Genomic DNA, 20,759 nt, shown 5'->3' with positions numbered 1-20,759 from the left:
CTGACAGGACATTCTCGATCTGTACACACTGGACCCTGTCACTGAGATAAGACATGATCCATTTGTGCGGCAAACCTCGAATGCCGCATTCCTCTAACTGGTGCAGCAGTGTCGCATGGTGCACGCAGTCAAAGGCTTTAGAGAGATCAAGAAATATGCTTAGCACATGTTCTCTTCTCTCCAGCCCATCGACAACGAGTTCAACAAGGTTTGTGACTGCATCGACTGTTGATCTGTTTTTTCTGAATCCATATTGTTCCGGATCCAGAATTTCAAATCTTGAAAGGAAGGTTTCCAGTCGTGCCAACAATTTTTTTTCAAAGACTTTACTGATGGCAGGCAAAACAGAAATTGGACGATAATTGCTAGTCACGCAAGGATCGTCCTTTTTGAAAATCGGGGTGATTTTCGCAATTTTTAATTTGTCTGGAAAGGTGCCTGTTTCAAATGAAAAATTGATCAGTTTGGTCAATGGTGCCAACAATTGCTTGGAGCATTGTTTAACTAACCATGACGATACCCCATGGATGTCACAGGACTTTTTCGCCTTGAGACTCCGCAAGACGCGAGCCACCTCCCCCCCACTCACAGGGGCCAAAGCCATGGACGTCATCGGCCGCCGGGAAACTCTTACGCGGGGGAGAGGTCCCTCGGTGCCTCCGCCCATCACAGTCATCGAATCGTAATAACGACCGAATAATCCAGCAACCACCGAGGGATCCTCTACTTTTGTACCGTTGTCGATAATTTTGATTTTGTTGGGTTTTTTAGAAAGGTTTGATGCATTATTAATAATTGACCAGGCCGTTTTAGAAAAGTTGTCACATGTTTTTAAGGTTTTTTCAATGTCATAGGCCTTTGCGGCTTTAATTACTCTTCTATACACTCTTCTGTAATTTCGGAAAAAAACTTTAAAATTTTCATTTTCAGTGCATATGTAGATAGAGTGATAGAACTTGATTTTATCTCTGGATATCTGAATACCTTGAGTAATCCATGAAGTTTTTTTGTAATTTTGAAACCTTTTTGATTTTTTAAAAGGGCATGAACTGTTCAGATAAAATAAGAAACGTTCGTTAAACGCATTGAACATCCCATTTATATCACGGAAATGATCCAGAAATATCCAGGATTCACCCCCGAGAAAACTCCTGAGCTGTTCAATGTTCTGCTGTCGAATTACTCTTAGAATTTTTGGAGCCTGGCCCTCGACATCCGGGGAACACCCAATGACCTCGACCACCTGAGCGCGGTGGTCCGAGATGGCGGCATCAAGCACGGAAACTCTGACTTGTGAAATGTTAGTGACAACGTTGTCGATGGCTGTACTCGTCGTGCCAGATACACGAGTTGGGGAGTTCATTGACCAGATAAAGCCAAATGAAGTCAATAAATCGCGGAACCGCTGGGTAAGGGGGTGGGTATGATCTAGCACGTTTATGTTAAAGTCCCCCAAAATAAAGAATTTTGTTTGAGATGTGTTGACAAAATTTAAAAGAATTTCAAGATTTTCAAAAAAAGCATCAACACAACCATTGGGTGACCGGTACAACCCAAAGACCTTTTCAGGGGTTTTCAATTCCTTCATAGCAATGAGCTCATCTTCTTGAGACATTATGACTGATTCCTTTGTTTACCTGATCTTTTTGCAAGACGTTACCCTGAATTATCATGGGATGTCGTAGAAGAATCACGGATATAACAATAAAGTAGCGTTGTTGTGCCATTTTAATAAGCAATGTTTGATTTTCATAATGTAATCATCAAAATATTACTAGTTCATCCTTGAACGTTTTTAATATCCATTACAGACTTTGCATATAGTTCTCCTACACAAGAACTATTTCATATGCTATAGTGTTGCCACAACTTGAATTCGTGTTAGATTCTCAGTCCAGTATCTTTCGTTAAGATAGCAGTGAAAATAAACAGGATGCAGAAAATTCTGATTTGTGAAGGAGTGATTTCAGAACCAAAAGAAATTCTATTTACCTTGTTTATAACACATAGGTTACTCTATAGTGGCCAATGCAAGTTTAGTTATTGCCTGATCCTATCATTCGAGGGGCTACAAAATTTGTCTTTCTGTCTGTCAATGTCTGTCTTTCCACACAAGCTTCATTTATATATAAGAAACATCAAGATGTATGATGGTTTATATAACTTCATAGGATTTGGCTAAGCGTTATGAACATTTTTACATTGGGCTTATGGTTACACTAAGTGCAATCATGTGACGTTTTACATGTGATATATTAATACATGTAGCCTAACAAAATTAGCACCAGACTTGAAATCTTACTGTATTAGGTGAAAGGTGGAGTGGCGCATTCCTATTTTGTTTTTAAATAAATTAAAATCCTTTAAGTAATATTGCAAGTTCATGAATGAAAATCAAGTCCTTATGAAAACTGAATGAATAATTTTTCATGTTATCGACTAAAATACAGTCTACAAGACTCGACTACGGGCAGACGGTCATTATGAAAGCGCGTAGTCACAATGCCGTCACTATCATGACTCGACCTTTTCAATTTAGTAGAGGATGGAATAAATCAACAGTTGCGTTCACAGCCGGCTGCAGATAGAATGCACTGTGGTATGGATTGTGGTCGGCTGCAGCGGCCAGTATATTATTGCACTATAACAAATGCCAGACGGTCGGGTCTCTACCACAAGTGCTGCTAAACCACAAGAATACGTAGTGGCGGTCGTAACTTTTGCTTGTTCTGTACGTAGTACGACAAAACACGTCTTCACTTTAGCTAGTTTATCTTATCTTCACACTTGAAGCGGTTAATATAAAAACCAAACCGTATATATCGTAAACCTTTCGATACGTTCAACTAGTAATAAAATAGTAAAATGTCTACTTAAATTAAATTGAATTTTTTATAATACACTATGTGGCCTATACAAATACTTCGACGTTTTTGGGTCAGCCTATTAATGGACTCAATAATGATTTCAGGTGCATGGAAACCAAAAAACTTGAGTTAAGAAAGATTGTATTTAAAAGCCCAACTCCTTTATAATCTTTTTATAATTTAATTAAAGAAATTTACTTTAAGAAATGTTTATGTGACTAAGCCAGGATAAAGGTCTACGTCGCCTTCAAAATTATCTCGCCATTAATGTTGGCACACGTGGGGCAGAATTGAAGCCAGGTATAAGTTATTCCAGGAAGCGAATCGTAGCCATTTTCGGCAGTTAATCTGAGTGTTAATAGGGTGATTTTTCATGACTTATACCATTACAACATAATTCATAATAAGGGCTTTCAGAGAAATATGCAAGCTTTAAGTAGCTATTACATAGGATAGAGCAACATTAGAGACCTCTGGATTTCATCGTTCTTCATATTTGTTAACCTTCAAGACGTCACGATAGCGTTTTCCATTCAAATAAGATTAATCTTATCGCCTACCTTAAATCTGAGATGGAGGTTGAAATGTTTCTTATATAAACCCTCCTTGAATTCACATAAATTTATTACCCATTATAAACAAATTAAGAGGGGGTCTTTCTGTTTAATAACTAATTGTATCTTTGTTAATATAAAGGATTGTACTAGACATATTGCAGTGAAATAATACATGCTCTACCGCATATTGGTCTGATTGTGTTGGCAGATTGTAGTCGTCTAATCTTCTCACAATGACGGTTGGGTCTATAAAGTTTATTGGTCGAAGTAGGTGCCGATTGTATTCTGTGATTTACCGGAACTGGTTGTTTCTCGCAGGATATTGACTGATTGCGCTGATTTATGTACTAGCGTTATTGCACTGAGTGATTGTGTTATGTAGGTCTGATTCTACTAGTTACAATGAGCATAACCCTCTGTACTGGTCTGTTAGTGTCTAACTTAGTGGGTTTATTTTAATGATAAGATTCTGCTGAATATGATTAAAAGTAAGGCTGATTGAACTGACTGACTGTACATGATTATATCGTGCTGCTTTTATTGTATCTTGGTTTCAATAGTTGAATCGTACTACCTGGTTGTAGAAAACCGATTATAAAATCTAATAGGTAACAACTTTTAGGTGCACTAGTTGGTTTTATTGCTAGATTTTACTGTATTACTGTAGTCTGACTACCAACTGTAATCGGTTCAGTCAGTTAGGTCTGATTTCTGGTTGTAAGGGCTGATCATAGTGACTAATTGTACTGATATATTATACTACTCTATTGCTACTGATGGATTCTACTGTTTTGGTGTACTGATTGATTGTATTAGTCTGATTGTACTGGATATGACGGATTCGATCCACTAGCTGCTTGTTATAGTCGTCTGAATTTAATTCACACGTTGAGTGGTGGTGATTCCCTTACAGGAATCCCAAATATTTTTGTGATTTCACAAATGTATTAAAAATTACTCAGAAAAACTAGCCAAGCACTTTCTTTAAATTTCCAAATAGCCTAACTGACAAATATATCACTGTAATCTACCTGTTCATTATGAACAGTTTTACCTGGATAAATGTTTAATATATCCCCATGAATACATCCCTTTAATTTACACGTCGTGTAAATAAAAGTGATATCCGAGGTTTGTAAGAGAAGTTAAATACTCGAATCTTGTAAAATGTTACTCTTTAGTATGTTAATGGATAAAGTTAATTCAACTATATTAATTTGTTACTTGCTCACCATATATATGCATAACGATACTCACAGGCACAGAATAAAGCGACTCTCCTTTTAGAGTTACTAGAAAAACGATTGTCATAAATACGACTGTTTGTTGATACTAATTATGGATTATCTACTGTTTGTAGATATGATGACATTAAAATGGGATTGAAACAATAGGCAACAATGCCTCAAAAGTGTCTTCAGTAGTACCTGGATAACACTGGCAGTTGGTGTAATGCTAAAGTCATGGAACTAAATGTATCCAAATGCCAAGTTATCACTTTTGAGTGTCGTCAATTTTGGGTGACTATAAATACCACGACTGTCCAGATCTTCTGAGTAGCATTTCACTTGTGACCCCTCGAGGGAACAGATCAGAGACAATCTTTAAAAGGAGATTTGAGCCAACCACCTATGCTTACAGCCGGATCTCTAGGATTCTGAGGTTGGGCAGCGGCTTTGCTACGCACGAGGAATTCTTTGGGTTGTCAAAGGCAGCTTTCAAAGTTCTTTAGAGAAATTAATTTACGATCCTCCAAATATTTTAATTATTTCTAACATCCGCTGTTATTGCTAGTCTTATTATGTTCTCTTACTATGCCTCCGCTTTAAGTTAATATTACACTTTTATTACTTGTTATTATATCTTTGTTGGTGTTACTGAGGTCATGCTAACTAATCCATATGTGCTGTTTTTATTATATACTCGTTTTTTGTTATTGATATTTCTAAAAATATTCATTGCACTATTATTGTTGTAATATTTATTATTGTTTTTTTTTACCTACTACTTCTATGTATATTTTGTTATTTCTGATGCTTAAAATGCTAGCAATTGTATTTTTTCTGCTTCATAAATATCTGTATACTATTCTGATTCTAATTGATTATCAATATGTGGAGTACAGTGGGTAATAAATAAAGAGCTTATGATTGTTATTCAACGTTGATTTTCCCATAAGGAATTATTTTGAATATAATTTTAAAACCAATTACAAAACATCAGAGCATATTATTTGATACATTTTGTAGCAGTATAACGAATAAAGTAATACGAAGTATTACATTTTATGGAATGTAATAGTGAATTTCTGTCACTCCGGATAGCATAGTCTCTCTCCCTCTCTCTATCTCTCTTTATATATCCTGTGGACAGTACGTGTGACCCACTATCTGGTCTCTTGAAACCAGTCTTACTCAGGAGGATGGATCCCATGAGATGCTGAAAGGAGTAATGTTCGACACTACTGAGTAATAGGGCCAGGTCTCCGATGTTTTGCCTCATTTGGACGATGACTCGACACAGCTAACACGTATACTCGCTTAATAGCTTAGGTAGGAGCTCCTTCGCCAGTGTGGCGAGTAAAGTGCCTCTCACCCAGGATCTTTATGGCAAGTGTGACTTGTGTTGACAATTACTCTGTTTGACGCGTCATTACTTTCCCATGAGTAACAAGAATCTTACTTGCATCTGTTAAACATTATTGTCGGGATGTAACTATACGAAATATTATTTTATTATTGTTTAGGCTTTATGAAATTATAGCGTCTTGTACTATACTGAAGGTACCACAGCACTGCAAAATCTTACGTAAACCTCTAAGCGCTAACAAAACATATTCCGATCTATAATTTTACAATAAACTTAAATTTTATGTATAGAGCATTCTATAAGTTACAATTTGTCGTAGAACATGGATTTCATGTTACTTATATTTGAATGTAAGCCGTGATTCGTAAAACCATAAAATTACCATAAAATAGCAAAAACAGTAGCAAATTAACAAATGAATATGTTCTATGTTTACCAAAAATTAAAATCTTCGAGCGAAAGCCCTGAAACATTTTACAGGTTTTGCTTTTGCCATTTTCAATGTTTGATTCAACGAAATATCGAGCTTTATTTTACACCAACAGATTATACTCACTACGTGGTATTTTATAAAACTATTGTTCTACAAGTTTGCGTATAATAATAAAAACATATTCCTAAAATGTTCAATAAATTCTTGAAATGCTTTTATATGATATTCCACATTCAATTTCATTTTAAAGAACAACTATATCTTGTGATTAAACATATTTTTTACATTACTATATTAACACAAGGGGAATCATTCTTTAAGTGAGATTAATTTATTAAGGAATAAAATAATGAGAATATTTCATTTTTACCTTTTAAATAAACTAAACTAAACACTTTCATTAAAAATATATTATTAGGAATGTGTAGCTTCATATTACTTTTAAATGTTAATTTATAGAATATATTTCTGATTTGGGATATTAATTAAAAGTTGTAAATATATACTAGAGCATATCCAAAAGAAAGTATGGGTAAATATTTTCGTATAAAACAATGATAACTTAACATAAACTTCAAACTAAATCCTCTAAACTGATTTGATCGTATTATCTGTTACAACTTCATTCCTATCAATAGTTATTCAAAAAAAGGAAACTAACGTGATATATTTACAATAAAATTAACAAACGTATGCCTTTCCATAAAATATTGAATTTACTTACGTGGCCATATATATTTAGTGAAATCCTTTAACCTTTGAGATAATGTGGTGAATCTAAACTTTCAAGTCATTTGTACTTTATCTAATTCTAATATATTTAAGATGAATAGAAAATATATTCTGCAACCATATACTGGAGTAATTCTTCGATCTACTCTATATGTATAAATAAATTATTAAATGTAATTTAAGTACTGACAGATATTTAATTAATACCATAATTAGTTCATATATGAAGTAACGGTTATAGTTGGATGACAGGTGGTCCCAGTTTATTTTAACTAGTTGGAATTTACGTGCTTTACATTTAAAGTAACCCTGTAACATCACTTATAGAACTAAACTGTGTAACTTCATCATTTTTACATCTCGAAATCAGTAGGAAATTCAATTGGGCTAACTTTTCTCACAGTTCACAAAAAACATTTATTTGTGCCTATATTGCGCTTTGATTATTTTTATTCTTAAAGATTTTCAAGATGAGATTATCTATCTTTGGTAACAATTATCCCACAAAATCCCCTGCTCTTTTAGTTATATTTTCCAAAATATCATAGCACAAATATTATCTAGACACAATACATAGATTTAAACTATGAAAAACTTTAATAAGCTATCCATAACAATTTTGACAACTCTAAAAATCTTCATGGTGGCCATCAGATTAAAAAATTCATACATTCGTTTTATAAATGTAATAAAACAATATAAGAAATGATTTAGATGGATACTGAGTGATATGAACCTACATTTCTTTTGTTCCTGATGTATGTTTTCCGAGAGTCACTTATGGTATTCGGACTGCCCTTAAATCAACATAAAAGTAATTTTTTATTCCTTACTAACGGGCTTTACCTGTTAGACTAACTCATTGTAACACATATATAAATATATATATATGTCTCAGACTAGAACATTGTGGGAGCAAAGTTCCGTGAGTATGCAGATCACGTCAGGCAGAGAGTAATAATACTCTGTCTGTCTTCTGTCTGCCGAGCGTGCCATCCCCCAGAAAGAGAGTCTCACTGCCGGTTTATCTCCATGCTCCACGCAGAGCACAATGCAGACAACATTCCAGTTCAGCTTTTAACTCGTGCACGACTGCGACACAAAATTCTCTACATTCCTGGCGTGACGCAATGTTTCATATCTTTGTATTGTAATGTATTCGAATCACTTAAACTACAGTATTACGCAACATTTTTACCTTTTCTTATAACACTCTTTGAACATTATACACACAAGGCGTCAGTATTGCACTACTAGGTAGACCGATTGTCTCGATAGGTGAGTTCTTAAAAAAACTGATTTATTATATATGTCATTATCTACTACTCTCAAATAGTCTTTAAACTGTTCTATCGGATATGAAGAGATAGAATTACTGTACGTAAACTTATCTAAAACATGTTGTATTATTAATAATAATATTTTATTACCGATTGGATGCATTTATCAATGGCTTAATAATCATGGATTATTTAACCATAAATCACCTATTTATTGTAGCAATAATATTCATGGAAATTTTTTAATGACACTATATATAATATTATTTGTAATTTAAACGGATGTGGATGTTTGTAATAGACGACAGATTCCTGAACTTTCTTTCCATCGTATAGTGGCTGGTCTTTTATTGTATATAAATACAAAATTCCTATGCGGGGACAATATATCATTAGAAAGATTAGCTCCAGGAACTTTGAATTTGTGATTTTAAAACATCTGTAAGATTTTTAAGGTTGCGTAGATTGTGTCTCCTTTTGGAGTATATAACACAATAAGTACATTTGTTTCTCACAGAAAATTCTGGTATAATCTTGCTCTATTTATGCGTACTTAGCACGTTTTTATCTAAATTAAAAACGACGTGTGAGCTTATGACAGGTTACTGTAATCAACCTGCAAACTTGGCCTTCGGGTTTTATGGACAATCCATTATTTATCTGGTCTGTGAGTACCTAACCAAGGCGAAAACCAGTGATAGGAATAAGTAGAAGCCCCCTGTCCTTTCTCCCCCTCCACAAAAACATTACTACTGTTTGGTATATTTCAAGAAATATGTAGTGAAATACCTTTTTCAGTATTCGAAGGATAACTTTCACTTTAAGGTCGTAGGTTTCCAATGTTCACACTTCACAGTAACCATATGACTGTGGTACACATACTATGAACGTTTTACCATGTTGGAAGGTAACCTACTTATAATTCGCAAATCCCGTAATGTGACCATTTTTTAAATTTGGAGCAGAAATGTGGGCAGAAAACATGCAAAATTACGAGTGCCAAATACGGCCACTGTTTTATACATGAGCTGAGACTGTGTTCAGTGAAAACATTAGTGGCGACATGTAAGCCTAAGTCGTCATAAAGAGCCCAGTTGACGGCCCTAGGCAGTTTATGTCAGTTTATGACCATGTTAAGAGCTGGACACAAACTGCTCAGACAGGCCGTTAACATCTTCTAACTGAAAGTACAATGAGTCGGTAACGGCTTCATCTTGTACGGTTGTAACTTGATCATTGTCGTACAAGAGGGCCTTAACCGTTTCTCTGACAAAGTGGGTCGCGATTATTGTCGGTATTTGGATATAATAACTAGTAATGAATTTAATAAAGTTTTAACAGCTGAAGATGAATATTTGTTAAACAAAGTTAGGAGCAATGTTGTATATAGGAAGGTGCTATATCTTGTTCCTATTCCAAGTTTTACGGTCAATAATATTGGACTCAACTCTCTAAACTCGGGTGAATCCTAGAAGATGCGTAACTCGCTTGCACCTGAAAATGAGAATATTATCGAAAAGCTATCGCATCTTACGAATAAGATCACCTCGAATTAAAACTTTAATGACAGTTGAATATATTCAACCATGCGTAAAATTGTTTTTCAAAGATGTGTGGGGTCATATTGCAGAGTTGTTATCACCAACTGTACTATATTAGCTGAACGAATGTGCTGAGAAACAATAATTACAGTAAATTCTTTAATTTTTTCTAGAGATAAATATATGCATTAGTTTGTTAGTTTTAGAATACATAGTACTTACTTATTGAATTGTACAAAACTGAAGACATTATGAGTTTTGTCAATTTAATTTTTTTATGCTGACGTACCATTATTTAACGTAAGCTATCTATCGGGCACCATCTCAGTCATGTCCCCTTGAATGAAGGGAGGTCAACGTACCAGACTCAGAGAGTCAAATTTTACTGTGAAGCATTGAAAGACGGGGAGAGATAGTACTATCTCATAATTACGCTTTGAAGACTCTTTAACATTAAAGAAGCCCCACCAAGTCCAACATTCATCCTCTACAGTAACTTGGACCTATTGATCAGCCCTATTTACCCTAATATCTCAACATTTGATTTTAGTAATGTGTCACTCTTGGTCATCCATTGGACTGCCCAAATTAAGTTGAAGGACACGTCGGTTTTTGCTGTACCATTATAGTTTCTACTCACAGTCATATACCAATCAAAAGTGAAACCACATATAGGAAACCGTCTGACCTTAGTAAGTACATAACATTTACAGTTTACCATTGTATATCCATTACTTGTTTGAAAATAATTATCAAATTAAATAAAATGTAGGTTATTGTTGAAATCATCTTTAGGAATACGATTTACTAAAACTACCTATATCCAGGACTAGTTTATATTTAGTTATAGTTGGGTTTATTTTAACAATGCTAAAGATATATCAATGCACACATTAAAAGAGCAACTTTATTTCTTACTCACGTTCTTAAATTCTAAGTAAATTTTTAAAAATGTCAAAAAACAGAAATTAATGTGTACTACAGCATAGACCACACAGTCAAGGTTCGTAGCTATGCTAGGATGCACACTGGGGTGTTATAGAAATGCATATAGATATTTAACTCTAGAGCACTTCTAACTCTCTTTCTAGTAGATATGTATATAAAACTAGAAGGTGTATCCTACTACTTCTCATAAGCCGATAATATCTGATTATTAAATATCCACCTTTTACCATTCTGTTATTAAATTATGAGTGTACGTATCAAAACAGTAAAGCATATGAATAATCACAATAAGTTTTTTTTCATAGTCGCATTTTTGTTAGTAGAATAAATGAAGCACGCCAAACTTAATTGTGATTTGTTACCAATGCTTTTCTGTTTAAAAATGCAAAACCTATCATGTACTTATACTATTATGTACTATTATATTTTTAAAATTTAACAACACATCTTTTCTTAATATTGACAACCATACATATATTTTACTTCCGAGCCAGAAAAAAACACATCGAGATTATATAAAACATCGTCAGTGTCCGATCACGATTTGGAATGTAACAGTAATGTTTTAAACTGAAAACAAAGTAACTTTACAATGTCTTAAAACTATTAGGCATATTCTTAGTTAGTGACTAAATTTCCAAATAACAATATGATTAGTCATGTATAAAGTGCGTCCATTACATGTGTAAAATGCGCCCGTTCAAGTTTCATTCAGTTGACATTTATAACTCTATTATCAAATATACATATAAATACAATTATAAGTACATCTCAAAGCCAATGTCAACAATTTCGCCCTACTGCATGTGGTAAACAATCTGGGGCATTTACCAGTTTTATTGCACAATCCAGGAAAGTGCTAGCGCACACAAATGAAAACATTGCATTACTAATTCACCATGTTTGATTCCCTTTTCCTTAATACACAACTGATCTATAATTATACCATTGTCCACTAATCGGAAGTCGTGTGTGTTCCACGGCTCTTGCAACGTGCCTTTGAGTTATTGCCAATTACAAAGATCCTGTGCTCTTGAAAAAGCAATCCTGATACGAGTCACAAATTTTAAGAACCGTCACAGAGTTGTTGTGGTGGTGGAAAGGGGAGGGGCCCGACCTCTTTCTTGGCAGATATACAAAGACTCAAGATTGAAATATTGGTTCTAATTGTAGATGAAGTAAAAATACATTCTGAGGGCACCTTTCTATATGATTCTTGGCTCTGATCGTCGCGTTTTCTTATGTTCGGTATGAACTTTCACTTATCAAGTCAAAGTTATAACTTAAATCGGTTTGGAAATCGAGATACAAACACATTACTCAAATTGTGTATTTTAAATTTATTCCAGTCCAGCCCGTCTTTCTCTCTGATTACAGACTTGATTTTTTAATATTGCTCCAAGTGGGTAATATTTAATATCCGTTTATGTGTGGTTATTTAAATAAAATATCGTATCATACTGTGCAGTGACATAGTTGAAAAACAATAGATAATATTTGTTTCTATACTTTATTCTGTGGTATATACATTGGTACCGTGGCTTACTTGATACCTGAATGTTGAGGCTCCAACTTGGAATAAATGTACGAATTTCTTAGAAAAGGAAAGGGCGTTATCGTAGTGTTTCAGGACAAAAAGGGTTGGGGCCTCCAGGAGGGACAGTAAAGTGTTTTTGCTGCACCTCCTACATATGCGAGTCAAAGCTTCATTTACATAGTGAACTCTCCCCGCTGTAAAAGTAAAAGTCAAAGAAGGCGAACGCCACAAAAACATTCCACAGTTTACTAACACATCAGCCCCAAGGCGGAAAACACTTTCTCTTCAGGACTCGCTTCTACGACACGGGGGTGAAAGCTGATCCAAGGATAGGTGGGCCCTACCTTCATAGACTTTTAGAACTTGTTTCGTTATCAACTACAAACTTCTACTGATGTTTCACTACTCAAGATCACGACTTCTAGTTTCGAGCACCGGTAAAACCAATCGTGTCATATCGTTTGTCATCCTCAGTGGTTCATCAGTCTTAATTTCACGCTTGATTACCTTAACTGTTTTCTAGTGTGGATTACTAATAGTGTTGTTCTCTCTCATGATTGTCAATGAAGGCTAAGCCTTTTATCATTTTATTGTACTTTTCACTATAAGTAGTACTTCAGATTTAAGACAAAAATATTTCGATAAACTATACAAGAAATTAAATATAACTACTGTTACAATTTATAGTTTAATATACACATTCATAATATAGTGTGCTCGGGTAAATGATCCATTCAAATTCAGTGTTCGAGTGTTCAGTGTCGAATACGAAATCCAATATTAAATTTATAATTATGAATGAATAGTCTGCTTATAAATATTTATATTTGTATGAAATTCACCAAAATACATGCATGTCACATTTGTTTCAAAGTAAGGTCAATAAAACACTCATAAATGGTATAAATAAAGCTCGTTCATTAAAATCGCTTAGTAATAAATATATTAATTGTCTTTAGAAGTTTACGTGAATTGTGCCTTTATTTGAAAAAGGACAGGATGTTAAAGACAAATATTAGACTTCTTATTCAGATTCTAATAACACCGTAATATAATGTCTAAAATACCACAGGTCTTAACCATAAACAGTTTTATTTTAGTTCACTTTCTAGCTAAAACCAAAATCCATTTCAGCAGTGATTGGATTATAGAATACCATAAAAACATTTTGTGAAATCTTTTTGGCAATTTTCACTTTGTTTTTGAGAATTTTGCCTATTTTCCAATAAAGAGGGGAAGGGGATAGGAAACTTAACTTTGAAATTATAACTCTCGTCTTGAGACAACATAACCCCGTAAGCTGAAATATTACCAAGAATAATACAAACGCGTTTACAAAACTATTTTGAAACGCTCCAATTAAATATTTTGCTATCAGTTCTAATTTTTCATGAGTAACTAACAATACATTTTATTTAGTCTATTTTAACTTGAAATATATACCTAACATTGATATGCAGACAGACTACCAACCTTATCGAAGGTACCCCCCAAAATGGTATGTGGCACTTCTCTCCGTAATCAGAATGCTATTGCATCATACAAAATCGGTGGTTACCAAAGGGGCCGAGAGTCGTATTTAGTGATGGCGGCTTCGTAATGAGTGAACAGACAGACAGACAGACAACAGATGGGGGCCATGTGGCTGTTACGTCAGGCATCTGCAGCTTGACCAGATCTCACCGACCAATTAGATTTCGTCCGTAGACTTTTATTTCGAAACAAAGCAACAGGTCCCATGTAGGTTAATTGATTAGTTTCTAAATCAAACTATCGAGGCTGTGAGGAAATTTTGAGTAGTATTCGTTAATTAGCGTTAAGGTATAATATTCTGGGCTTGTTATGTCAACATGTACTATTAAAAATTTTGCAATACGATTACAAAATAGTAATGAACCAATAAACCAAATTAACGTTACTAAAAACGTTAGATTAGAAGTTTATATACAATGTTTGATGCACTGAGGAAGACTTTCTGTAGATATATATTCTCTCTTATTGTAAATAATTCTAACAAACATCATATATTATAGTATTTTATAGTATTTTATTAGTATGTAGTATTTTTTTATATGTCTTTTATATGTCACAAGACATAGACTTTATAGAAAAAGAACTAATGAATGCTGTAAACTACTTGGTTTTCCTCTATTCATAAAATGTATTACAAATATAAGAGCCTCATTTTCGTTGATGAGTTAAAATAGTTTTGAGTTACAGCGCTCCGCCTTCGTATTCTTTGTGACAATATTCCATCAACTCTCATATTTACCTCTAACATATTTTTAAGTAAGAAAAATCAACTGATGCATTTTACGGAGTTTTAAATTAAAATAATTTAAGGTAATGTTTGAATTTGTGTTTACTCACAGACATATTAAGACTAATTCGTTGAAATTTCAAACAGGCCATGGCATTTTAATATATAATAAAACATCATTTACTCTAACAAAAATTATTCAAATATGTTTAGTGAATGAATTAATCTATTATAGTGGAGATTAATAGTCTAATCTAACATAATTATTCTGTGCTCAATAATCTATGTTATAAATATAGTCCTCTTCTTAATATCTTTAAACTATAATGCAATTGTCTTACCCAACAGCAAACGGGTCGACCACTGTAGTGTAGTCTAAGCCATTCTGCTCCTGAAAAACAATAAATTAAATTATTATTGAATTTAAGTTGCAACTCATGAAATTGAAGTAAATTATAAGTTGAAAGCATCGAGAGCTATGACATACTATAAAAATCTTGGTAACGATATATTCAACATTTCTGGTAATTAACAATAGCAATGAAATGTATCACTTAAACGAATTGCTACACAATATTGTTTAGTGTTTATAGCCTTCGAAGTATCACGCATGCTACAACAGATTTCCGCAAACAATTGAGACCAATAAATCGAGCTAAATTAACTATATACTTTTTCACAGGCATTACATGTTGGGGAACTTTTATACGTATTTTATTAAAAAAACTACCGGTCACAACAAAATTATTGTAACCATCAGCGTGGATACGGCAACGGGGTTACGGAAAACCATACGTAAAACTTTCTTTCAAAATTATTCCTAGCACGAAGTCGCACGAAATAATTCAGTAGTTGCATCTTCTTAGATCATTATGGCGGTTATTTTCTTGCAGTAAGCTAGATAGGAAACCATGAACATGAAGAGGAGAGAAGGATCAGAATTTTTCATCCCGCCCTCCCGTAAGTTCGGCAACAATTACAATCTATGAATGTTCATAATTTATAGCAATGATAACTCAAACTTTTAGTGATCTAGCCGCATATGAAATACTTCTTCGACCAAAGCTCCGGTAAGTATGGGCGTTACATTCCCTGCACCTCAGCCATTCTACCAGTGAAGCGATTCGAGTTGGCGAGAATTTATCGGCTTGTCAAATTTGAAATACGTTCTGCCTGACCTCCCAGTTTTGGATCTCAGAGCCCGCAACAAGAGAGGTGTTGGTAACCGGCCACATTGTAAGAGAAGACAGGTTAATACCTCTTGATATATGTAACATGTTTCCAGCACTCGGAGGAAAAAAGAATAACTCACACTCGGTCTTATTGCTCGGTTCGCCCCTCTCTATTATCGAACCGAGAGTTTACAATGGCAGTCCAATGCAGTTAAAATGAAGCTTTATGCATTAGAAAAGAAGTCTCACACAAACATGAATGAACAATTTTGTGTGGTAAGGGAAATAATAACTTTAAAATTTCTATTCTCTGATGTTTCATCTGGTACTGTATCCTTTTCAGTGATATATTCTGCATAACCTTTAATCTTTAATGGAAGTCAAAGAACCTTAAGATGCGTTTAAACGTATTAAGAATATTGGAGGCTCATCTAAGCTGTGACAGCGTTAAACACTGTCAACTACGCTAGGAACTATAAAGTTACTTCGTCTCCTGAAAAACATTATATCGCCTTTGATCTATATATAATTTATCTACACATTTTTACAGTCAGATTTGCATCAGATGCTCAGAAGAATCAGTTTCATTACAATGATATTTTTATATTTTTACAGTATATGGGGGTAACTTTAATTTCCAAAATTAATAGATTTATCATAAACTTGTTACCAATTTATCAAATGTCTCTGCATTTTAACATAAAGCTGGCCCACATCCTAGATTCCTTTAAAATGAAGACATAAAGTATTAGTTTCGAAATTAGAGGTTTTAATTAAGATGACAAACAATATAACTGGATCATAATGATAGAGGACAAAAAATATTAATGTACATTTAAAAACACCTTTATTAAGACCAAATTTAAAACCATAGTCGGAATGAAAACCGCTTATTTTGTCTTACCCATCATGGAACCTTTAATTATATGGTTGATAATGAGTACGCTATCGGCAAAACTTATATATGGTTTACACTCAGCAACTGTTATTTATTTTAACAAAACTATTTTGTAATAGAAGACCATGGAGACAACAGACGTATAATTATTTTAGTGTATATTTCAGTTTTCAGTTCTCACCTGAATCACATCAAATTCCAGAAAAAAGCAATGTAAACATTGCAAAGTCAAATTAAATAATTAGAAGATAATAAAACCAACAAGCCATTAAAAGTCTATGGATATTGTTGACTTCTGTGGTGGACTCAGGGACCACCAAAGTCAGAAGCACTGACCTGAAGAATCCTAACGAATGGATAAGACGCGAGGAAAACCGTTTACAACTTTACACTGAAAAGTATGTAAGTATGCCCACAGGTGACACATAAGAAACGGATGAGGAGGTAAAATTAAACGAATGTTTGCAACAGTTTTAAAAGCAGTAAATATTAAAAGGAAATAAAATAGGGTATAGGGTGTTTTTAGAGGAAACATAACGATTGTTTATGTTTTTATAGTGTGGAGTACTAGGCCGTCATTATGGCTGAAATTGCCCGCTTTATGGCGCCTGTGTTTTGTGTTGGCAGCTCCGACCTAAGACGGAGATCTGAACACACTTTTTAGCCTTGCCAACTTTGGAAGTATATAGGTTGTTCTTTCTCCTCCTTTTTCCTCATTGCAGGAGATGGGTCTAGGAACCCCTTCCACTCGTTTGTTAAAAATATACATTGTAAAAATTACATCAAGTGTGTATTTCCATGTAAATAAATATACTTCGTAACAAATAAACCTACCAACGTAATGGTGAACATTCAAATGTACATTTTATGTTTCTTCCCAATTCCAACAACAGGCATAATCAAAATCCAACATAACGAAGTAGGAATAACTTTTAATGTAAGTATAGTTGTCAGATTAAACAAAAGGAATTATATAATACTTTAAAATTAAAAAAGGGTGGTATGTTGGTTGTGATTAAGAGTTTTCATGCTTAAAATAGTCACTAAGCAAATTTCTAATCACTCGAAGAGTTGTTTTAGAAAAGTAACCTTTATTAAATTAGTGTATAGTATGTGTGTACCAAAAACAGACTGAGGTCATTTTCGCGTTCACTACCAACTTATTTGGAGCTTAAAGTTAAAAAGCATAGTGTAGTCTCGAGTTATATATGAACAGTTTTTAACTAATCTAAGTTTGAAGTTATTAATTAATTAATTTATTTATTTATTTATCAACGGGCAACAATTTTTAATAAGAATAATACAAATTAATTAATTCAAGACAGACAGCATAATCGAACAATTTTACAATAAAACATGGTGTGTTAGTTTTGACTATGCAATAAGTATAAAAAAATAACAAATCATAAATAACACTAACCAACTCGAAAACTAATATAACTTGAGTATAATAACAATAACAACAACAACAAGATAAAAGAAAAACACTGATAAACATTTAGGAATTAACAAGATAAATTTAGAGCTAATAACAAACAACAAGAAATAAAGTAGCAGATCTACTTGAAAAAGTCTATACAGTTACAAGAAATCAGGCAATTAACAACGTACAATCACATTCAGCAGTGCAATTTTAGAAACAATTATTAATTCATTAAAAAAGTACAAAACAAATAAGTTCAATTACCACCAAGCTTTTAGAAAAAAATAGTAACATAAAAAACAAATAAATGTTAAATAATTAATGTTAGATTCCTACTGAAAGAAACATTAAGGATAGAGTGGAAGTAAGGGCTATGTGAACTAAATTTTTATTTCATGCAAATGATTAGTTTTTATTGAAGCCTTTCCATTTGTAGAAGTTAGTTTTTGGGTTATATTGTGTATCTATTTCATACACGTAAAATATTACTATAACATGAACTATTTAAAAATAAGACTTTATGTAATAGTATTAAGCCTAATTTATAAATAATTTTGGTTAAAAGTAAATGCAATGCAGCTAACAAATTCTAAAACAACACTGATTTATAAGTAAAACGCGAGTTTGAAAATAACTAATAAACAATATATCAAATCCAGTTCATAGACATTTACTTCTATATTAGTGTTGTAGGCAGCAGTATTATTATGTAGTTTTCTTTACTTAACAATTCAGCTTGATTTTCTTTGGCAGTGAAACATAATAGAATAAACTCACGTACACCTATCTAATGCAGCATACTCTTTAGCTCGATGTCTAACTCCATAATCTGGTATACCGACTTACAATACTTTATGAAAGATTGTTATCCACCACGTTAATATGAATGTTATTATTAATATTAGGCTTTTGGGTCCATTTATTCCGACAATATACTTAACAATGTACTTTATAACAATTATTATTATTATTGCGTGTTAATTTTCACGTAAACCTGTAATAAAGATAAAATTATTGCCGCGGTTGTAAAATACATTACAAGGTTCAGCATGGCGTTCATTCATGTCTAAATACACATTGCTGCCAGACAGTAAATACAGCAACGTAGTAAATCAGCCATAAGTCATTAACGTCATGTTGTTCTATATCACCATAAGGTCGTTTATGACGCCATATCATCAATAACGGTTAATGACTTGACTGTTGCCGACAGTTCCTGTAGGTCAATTATTGTCCTGAAAATGTGTTGCTTGGACTTTTTACGCATTGGGGTCTCCTACAAGCGTTTACTAACTAATATTTAACCACGAGTAGGCCTATTTACAGAAGTTTTATTTTATATCACTTAGTATTAAATGCTTGTAAAGTTCTCGCAATAAAGTAGTAAAACGCTTCTTTAAAACGCTTCCTTTGCAAATGATTGGATTTAGTTTCCAGGACGATCTATATTGGACAGTTCTTTTATATACGTTTGTTTTTAATATTTTTTGCACATGCAGATGATCAGTCGAAAAACTGAGAACATATTAAGCCTTTTCATATTTAAAACTTTTTATTACTAAAAATTGCTGTAAAAATTAGGAAAATTATATAATAGCATATGTTTTTCAAACTATTTTCTGTTATTGTGGCTCAACGTTATGAAAGTATTTTTGTTTTTAGTTTTCCTCAACATTTTAATAGTTATAGTACAGCATATTTGTATATTAAATATTTATTATAAATTACTTTTAAATTACGTTTCTGGCTAAGTAGTAAATAATTAACTGTATAATTGGTAACATTTAAAATGATGTTCCTGGATTCCATTTTAAATATCTGTTTTTTTCTGTAAACATATATTATTCTTATTGGCGATTGTATGTTTGGAAAGTTGGAAACCGTTATGTTTTAAGTTTTTCAGTTACAATTGTCATTGACTTTATTTGTGTAAGAATAAGAATATTTTGTTTCTTAAATTATAGTTTCCTTATAAAGAATTTCGGTGTCCTGTTTTTATAGTAAGAGTGGAAATATTTCAATAACAATTATATCTTTTAGTGTATTTATAAACTAGTTAGGGCATATGAGTACGTACATTTTGCACGTTACAACTGGATGTATACAAATATATAAAGTACAATGTTGGGCGCGTTTTACGATAATAACAAAATGCCTTCAACTTTCTTCACACAACTAATTTATATGTTTTTATATGTTACTGCTATTAATCATATTTATCAGAGATGTGTTGTATTAGGTCATTTCATTAGACGGAAACAGGTACAAACTATAACCATATTGATTAAAGAGACGCAAAGAAACAGACCAGCAACGATGGGGGTATCTGTTGAAGCACCGGAATCGTACATCCTCTTGTGTTCACCCCCACACCTAATTTTACACGCACCACTGTTTCCCTAAACGCAGTTAATTTATGCAGCCCACAATAAAAGCTAAAAGGACTTCTCAATGCCAAGCGCCCGACCTATTCTTTTCCACCCCTGGCTATTTACATGAGTGAAAGTTACGTAACCTCAAGG

At 33.3% G+C, this 20,759-nt stretch overlaps 1 protein-coding gene across 1 annotated transcript in view; it reads right to left on the bottom strand.

The window, feature by feature from the left end:
• The window catches only part of LOC124369801 (homeobox protein abdominal-B-like), a 231,547-nt gene that overhangs the window by 100,804 nt on the left and 109,984 nt on the right, over positions 1-20,759 (bottom strand). Inside the window, exon 3 of the mRNA XM_046827906.1 lies at positions 15,086-15,135. The gene's annotated coding sequence lies outside the window, so the exon portion shown is untranslated. The remainder of the gene's footprint in view (positions 1-15,085; positions 15,136-20,759) is intronic.

The sequence above is a fragment of the Homalodisca vitripennis genome, chromosome X, assembly GCF_021130785.1.
Source record: "Homalodisca vitripennis isolate AUS2020 chromosome X, UT_GWSS_2.1, whole genome shotgun sequence".
NCBI lineage: Eukaryota > Metazoa > Arthropoda > Insecta > Hemiptera > Cicadellidae > Homalodisca > Homalodisca vitripennis.
The sequence above is the reverse complement of the archived record's forward strand: the minus strand, read 5'-3'. Positions and strand labels throughout refer to the sequence as shown.